This window comes from Trichechus manatus, unplaced genomic scaffold (genome assembly GCF_000243295.1).
Source record: "Trichechus manatus latirostris isolate Lorelei unplaced genomic scaffold, TriManLat1.0 scaffold00105, whole genome shotgun sequence".
Lineage (NCBI taxonomy): Eukaryota > Metazoa > Chordata > Mammalia > Sirenia > Trichechidae > Trichechus > Trichechus manatus.
The window spans coordinates 2,749,074-2,756,980 of record NW_004444041.1 but is presented as its reverse complement, the minus strand read 5'-3'; the positions used below and the strand labels follow the sequence as shown (position 1 = coordinate 2,756,980).

Below are 7,907 nucleotides of genomic sequence, written 5' to 3'. Positions count from 1 at the left end.
AGGGGACAGGAAAGCTGGTGATATGGAACCCAAGTTTGAGTAAGGACAGTGTTGATGTGTAGTGAGGTTGTTAACCATTGTCATAGGGCAACATGTGTACTAACCATTTAATGAGAAACTATTTTGTTCTGTAAACCTTCATCTAAAGTGAGAATGGCAGCACAACTGGAAGAGCGTAGTCAATGTCACTGAACTGTGCATGTAGAAATTTTTGAAATGGTGTATCTTTGGTTATGTATACTTTCACCAAAAAAAAAGGTGGCGAAGGGAGAGGGTTCACATGTTGTGAGGTTGTTAACCAATGTCATAAAACAATATGTGTACTACTGTTTCATGAGAAACTATTTGTTCTGTAATCATTCACCTGAAGTACAATAAAAAATTAAATTTAATTTAATTAAAAAAAAAAGAATTCAGGAGAGGAAAAATTTACCTGGACGTAAGGAATTCAAAGATGAATTAATAGAAGGGATGCCCTCTGAACTGTACCTTGAAGGATGGATATTGTTTTAGGCTGGGTTCTCTAAAGAAGCAAAATCAGTGAAGCATAAATTTATATGTGTGTGTGTGTGCACATGAGTATTTACATGTATGTAAAGAGAGCGAAATTTATATCAAGGAAATGGCTCACGCAGTTGTAGATGCTGGAAAGTCCCTGTTCCGTGAGTCAGTCATCAGGCTGGACGCTTCTCCTGATTCACGTGGTTGCAGGGGCTGAAGAACTCACGATCGGCATATCAAATGGCAGGCTGCTGGCTCACAGGATGTGGAAAATGATGAATACAAGATTGTCAGGTAAAATGGTAGAATGCTGGCTCAAGTCCCAAGAAACAGAGTTCATATGATGACGAGCCAAATGCAGGACACACAGCAGAGCAATAGCCAGCGAGCTTTGCCAGAAAGTCTGTATATATCGGATAAAGACCATACCCCCAAGGAAGCTCCCTTTCAACTGATTGGCTGCTCATAGCAGATCTCATCATGGAGGTGATTACATTATATTGGATCTCATCATGGAGGTGATTACATCATTATATATCTGCCAAATAACATCCTAACTTCCAAACCACTGAAAATCATGGCACAGCCAAGTTGACACACAACCTTAACCATCACAGTACCTGTACACATCTGGTTAAACCATACTTGTAAAAAACAACAACCTAACTCATTGCTCTTGAGTCAATTCTGACTCATAGTGACCCTATAGGACAGAGTAGAACTGTCTCATAATGTTTCCAAGGAGTGGCTGGTGGATTCAAACTGCTGACCTTTTGGTTAGCGGCTGTAGCACTTAACCACTACACCACCAGGGCTCCTTAAACCATACATAATTTCTAAATAAAGACGATTATAAAGTCACACTTGTTCCTAACATGATACAACTAACACCCATACAATCAAAAAAGCATTAGCCTTGTTTATATCTTATATTTTATAAGTGAGGTAAACAAAAATATTTGATGCACACATACTGGGACGAAATACTCATACAACAATTATAGTCCTCGTTTCTGCATCTGGTCACGAGCCATAGCTGATATTTAGACTTTTCTTCCACCACCCATTCTGTATTCCCTTCATCCTCAGCAAGCATGTTAGCTGGTCGTGGTACTTTGCCTGATGGGGGTGACCAAACCTTCATTCCTGAAGCCTCTGGGCCATCAGTAGTCATGTTGGAATTGGGTTGCTGTAGTTTTCCATTGACTTTAATCACAGGGTATGGTAGTATTAAGGGACGACCTAAGGAATTTCGTGCATTCTAAACCTACTCTTCTTAATCTTCATTATGTAATATCAATCTTGGTAATCAGAATCAATCACACCAGCCATATGGTAACTCCCTTCTTTACCTGTTGTTCTAGAGGCATGAGGAGCCCAAAGTGGCCAGGTGGCATTCTTAACTTCCAGTTCAATGAAATCAGGGAAACTAAGACCTCTAGACCCATAGAGCATAGGGCCATGGGGACAGGAAGCAAAAATTTTGAGAGTGAGTCACTAAGGGTAATAGTGAGTAGTGTCACTCCCATTTTCACCCCTTGATTCCTAGAACCATGATTCCTAGCTACAGGAGAAACAGCACCATATATTGGATGCTGGTTTAGAGCATATACAACCTCCGGGAGAACACTGTCCCAACCCTGCAAGGTATTGCCACCTAGCTGGTGCTGTAATTGTGTCTTTAGAAGGTCATTTCATCGTTCTATTAAGCCAGCTGCTTCAGGATAATGGGGAACATGATAAGACCAGTGAATTCCATAAGCATGGGCCCATTGCTTCACTTCATTTGCTGTGAAGTGAGTCCCTTGATCTGAAGTGATGCTGTGTGGGATACCATGACAGTGGATAAGGCATTCTGTAAGTCCACGGATGGTAATTTTGATAGGAGCATTGCTTGCAGGGAAGGCAAGTCCATATCCAAAGTAAGTGTCTATTCCAGTAAGAACAGAATGCTGCCCTTTCCATGATAGAAGCTGTCTAATGTAATACGTGCCACCAGGTTGCTAGCTGATCATCTTGAGGAATGATGCCATATCAGGGACTCAGGGTTGGTCTCTGTTGCTGGCAGATTGGGCACTCAGCAGTGGCTGTAACCAAGCTGACCTTGGTAAATGGAAGTCCATGTTGCTGAACCCATGCATAACCTCCATCCCTGCCACCATGGCCACTTTCTTCATGAGCCCATTGAGCGATGACAGGAGTGGCTAGGGAAGGAGGATGACTGGTTTTCACAGAACGTGTCATCCTATCCACTTGACTGTTAAAATCCTCCTCTGCTGAGGTCACCCTTTGGTAAGCATTCACATGAGACACAAATATCTTTACTTCTTTGTCCCATTCAGGGAGGTCTATCCACATACCTCTTCCCCATACCTCCTAGTCACAAATTTTCCAATCATGTTCCTTCCAAATCCCTGACCATCCAGACAAACCATTGTCCACAGCCCATGAATCAGTATAAATCATACATTTGGCCATTTCTCGTTCCACTCAAAGTGAACAACCAGGTGTACTTCTTGAAGTTCTGCCACTGGGAGGATTTCCCTTCACCACTGTCCTCCATGGAGGTCCCAGAAAGGGGCTATAGTGTCACCGCTATCCACTTCCAAGTGGTGCCTGCATATCATGCAGAACAATCTGTAAACCAAGCACCAGTTTTCTCTTTCTCAGTCAACTGATCGTAAGGAACTCCCCATGAGGCCATAGGTGCATACTAGGAGATGTAAGGTAATGTGACAGGAGTGGAAACCATGGACATTTGGGTCACTTCCTCATGCAACTTACTTGTGTCTTCAGGTCCTGCTCAGGCCTGATCTTGTGTATACCACATTCATTACATAATAGAGTTTCACTGTGCACGTCCAACTTCATAGCTCTGTGGGTCAAAAAATACCCAGCTCATGATGGATAACTCAGGCCACATAGTGATTTGGTGGTCCATGGTTAAGCACTCAGTCTCTACTAAGGCCCAGTAACAAGCCAAAAACTGTTTCTCAAAAGGAGACTAGTTATCTGCAGAGGATGACAGGGCTTTGCTCAAAAATCCCAAGGGTCTGAACTTGATTCATGAACAGGGAGTTGCCAAAGGTTCCAAAGAGCATCTCTATCAGCTACTGACACTTCAACACATGGCCCAAATGGCAGAGAAGCTTGCACAGCAGGAAGAACCTGTTTCAGAGCTTTCTCTTGTTCAGGGCCCCACTCAAAACTAGCAGCTTTTCAAATCGCTTGATAAATAGCCCAGAGTAGCACGCCCAAAGTATGGATATGTTGCCTCTAAAATCCACAGAAGCCCACCAGGTGTTGTGCCTCCTTTTTAGTTGTGGGAGGGGTCAGATGCAATAACTTATCCATCACTTTATAAAGAATATCAACATGCTCTACACCACTGGACCCCTAGAAATTTCACTGAGGTGGAAGGATCTGAATTTTTGTCAAATTAATTTCCTACCTTCTACCAGGCAAATGTTTTACCAATAAGTCCAGAGTCATTGTCTTTTCTTCCTTACTAGTTCATTCAACATAATGTCATCAATGTAATGGACCAGTGTGACATCTTGTGGAAAGGAAAGTCGACCAAGTTCTCTGTAGACTAAATTATGACATAGGCTTGGAGAGTTGATGAACCTCTGAGGTAGTACACTGAAAGTGTATTTCTGGCCTTGCCAGCTGCAGGCAAACTGCTTCTGTTGGTCCTGTGAAATAGATATGGAGGAAAAGGCAGTAGCCAGATCAAAAGCTGCATACAAGGTACCAGGAGATGTATTAATTTTCTTAAGCAATGAAACCACATCTGGAACAGCAGCTGCAATTGGAGTCACCATGTGGTTAAGTTTTCAATAATCCACTGTCATTCTCCAAGATCCATCTGTTTTTTGCATAGGCCAAATAGGCAAGTTGAGTGGGGTTGTGGTGGGAATCACCACCTCTGTATCCTTCAAGTACTTGATGGTGGCAGTAATCTCTTCAATCCCTCCAGGAATGTGTTATTGCTTTTGGTTTACTATTTTCCTAGGTAGGCACAGTTCTAATGGCTTCCACCTAGCCTTTCCTACCATAATACCCCTTATTCCACATGTCAGGGAAAAAAAGAGTGGGTTCTGCCAGTTTCTCAGTATGTCTATTCTAATTATGCATTCTGGAACTAGGGAAATCACTACAGGATGGGTTCAGGGACCCACTGGGCCTACTGTGAGATGGATATGAGATAGCATTTCATTAATAACTTGACCTCCATAAGCCCCCAACTCTGACTGGTGGGCCACAGTGATGTTTTGTGTCTCCTGGAATTAGTGTCAGTTTAGAGCCAGTATCCAGTAATCCCCTAAAGTTATGGTTACTTCCTTTTCCCCAGTGAACAGTTACTCTCATAAAAGGCCATAAGTCCCTTTGGGGAATACTGGGAGAAAGATTAACAGTATAAATTTTTGGCAGTGTAGTAGAATCCTTCCTTAAGGGGATCCAGTCTCCCCTTTATTCAAGTGGTTGTGAGCCTGTAAACTCATTCAAATCTGGGAATTAACTGAGGGGCTGTGACTCTATTCTGGCTATTCAAGTTAGACTGCCATCCACTTGAGCTAGAATTCTTCTGCTTGTACAGATCTAGTAAATATTTAGTAGATTTCTCATGTATTTCACTCCTACGGACACCATGACTAAGTAGCCAATGCCCTAAGTCCATACGAGTCAGACTATTCTGATTACTGTTTTAACTCAACTGTCATTCAGTAAACACGTCCACCTTGTCTTTGTTGATTGAGTGCCGTCACTTTGCCCCTACCACCACGGGGTACAATCAGCCCCATTGTAGTGAGATATCTTAATTCAGTTAGGACAACTCCCACTCTCAAATATGACTTACATAAAATAACAATCACAGCAATCTTCAAGGATGCTGGTGCTCCCTTCACAAACTTGTTCTTCACCACTGTGGTAAAATGTGTGTTCTCTGCGCACTCTATGTGTGGATTTGTGGGCCTAACTTGGTAAATACACTCTAACAGGCCAATTTCCCTAAGCCTTTGGATACTTTCTTCTACAGTATACCAAGGAAGGTCTGATATTTCAACTTGATTTAGTGTAGGCTACTGCATAATCCATGCTTCAGTGACACAACCAAATAAATTATTAGATGCTTTCTTAACCTCTCGAGCTGAAATATTGAATGAAGAATCTGTGTTTAGTGGCCCATATCAGTAAACTCAGACTGATCCAACTTTTTGTTCCTTGCACTATTATCCCATATCCTTAGTATCTATTCCCACACATATTCCCCCAGGTTTCTGTTTGTACATATTAGGAAAGTCAAGCAGTTCTTTTGGAGCGTAGTGTACCTCCTCCTAGGTCATACTTTATACTTACCTTTCTGGGTTTGCTAAAACTTAAGTCTAGTTATAGGTCTAGAAGCAAAAAATGGGTGATGGGGATGTGTTTTGAGAACATTCAGCAATGTCTTCTAAGGTATCTGCCTCAGGCTATGCCCCCGGTGATGATTCAGACACCGTCACAGGTGATATCTCAGACAAAGGCTCTTCAAACACAGGTGGGTTAATCTCATCAGACTAGGATGGAGGGACTAATGGTTTTGTGGACAGGAGCAAGTCAATGGAAATTAGGGACTCAGTGTCCCCATCTTCCTGATTATCTACCCATATGTCCCATCCCAAGTTTCAGGATCCCATTTCTTCCTAATCAATGCCCTCACATTAACTTCAGACACCATTCGAGGTTGGGAATTCAACTGACATTGTAATTCAGCCATCCTTACGATGAGACTCTGGGTTTGGTTTTCTGCAATATCAGCTCCTTTACTACAAGAAATAAGGCTTTCTTCCAGAGCACAAGTGGTAACTTTGAGGTCATTTATGTGGTGCTTGAGCTTTGACTCTGAAGCCTTGAGCTCATCTCTTTTTTTCACCACTTTGTCTAGTGAAAGTAGGACCTGGTTAGTTGGTTCCCTATACTTCCCATTATGAGAAAATTGTAGAAAAGTATCAAACATGCAATCACCAAGAGCTTCACTTCCCATCAATACTTGATCTATTGGTGGTAATATTTTGCATATTTCTATCGCCACCTCACACCACGGATTAACAGCACCCTCTTTACTACTGGAAGCAGAATCATCAACATCTTTAAGACTAACAAGGCTTGAGAACCAATTCAGAAAACTCATCCTTACAATTTTGTTTCTCTACAGCCACTTTCAGTACCAAATGTCTTAGGCTGTATTGTCTACAGAAGCAAAACCAGTGAAGTGCATGTATGCTTAAGCATATATGTATATACATAGTATATATGGATATATGTAGTATGTATGGATATATGTATACATAGAGAGAGAAAGCTTTATATCAAGGAAATAGCTCAAGTGGTGGTAGAGGCTTGAAAGTCTCAAGTTAATGGGTCAGGCATCAGGCTAGAAGGCTGACTCAAGTAGCTGCAGGGGCTGATGAACCCAAGATCAGCAGGTAAGATGACAGGATGCTGGCTCAAGTCCCAAGAACCAGAGTTCAGATGCTGATGAGCCAAATGCAGGATCCACAGCAGAGCAAAAGCCAGCAAGCTTTGCCAGAAAGTCCATATATATTGGATGCAGGCTGTAACCCCAAGGAAACTCCCTTTTAACTGATTGGCTGCTCATAGCAGATCTCATCATGGAGGTGATTATATCAGATATCATTATGGAGGTGGTTAGATCATTACATAACTGCCCGACTACATCATAACTGCCAAACCACTGAGAATCATAGCCCACCCAAGTTCACACACAATCTTAACCACCACAATTACAATGAGGAAAGGGGACTGGAGGGACACTATATACAAAGGCATGGAGGCACAGAGCTTGGCTGCATAGTGAAGTAGAGGAGCTCCTCTTGGCTAGAGAGTGCTTCTCAGCTTATGCCAGACATCAGAATCACCTGTGAAGTTTTAAAATCTACAATGCCCTGGCCTTATCTGCAAAGACTCTGATTTAATTGGTCTGGGGTGGAAGCCCTAGGCATATGTCTGGTTCAAAAGAGCTCCCCAGTTTATGCTAATATACAACCAGGACTGAGAACTTAGATGCAGGAAGACAGAATAATGGCAAAGAATGTTTGAGATAAAAGTTGAACTCCAGCTGTAAAAGCCAAACCCAATGAGTTTTACCATTTCACACAGTTCAGTGAGTATCCATGCCATTTGTTTTGTGATTTGGAACAAAATTTCTAAGTATCAGAATGCCCAAGCCATTTGAAAGGAGATGACATTTTTCTATTGGTTAAATTTCACTGGTGTGATTTAGAATGCAAAAGAAAATTAATTGTATGAGAAATTTGAAATTCTACACGATAGAGTCTTATTTTTTTACTTTGTTTATTGTCTAGTAAAGTTCATCTTGAATATAAAAAAAAAAAAAAAAA

General features: G+C 41.8%; 1 protein-coding gene across 3 annotated transcripts in view; it reads left to right on the top strand.

Annotated features, from left to right (window-relative positions):
• The window catches only part of CFAP299 (cilia and flagella associated protein 299), an 807,700-nt gene that overhangs the window by 770,167 nt on the left and 29,626 nt on the right, over positions 1-7,907 (top strand). The gene's annotated exons all lie outside the window — the stretch shown is intronic.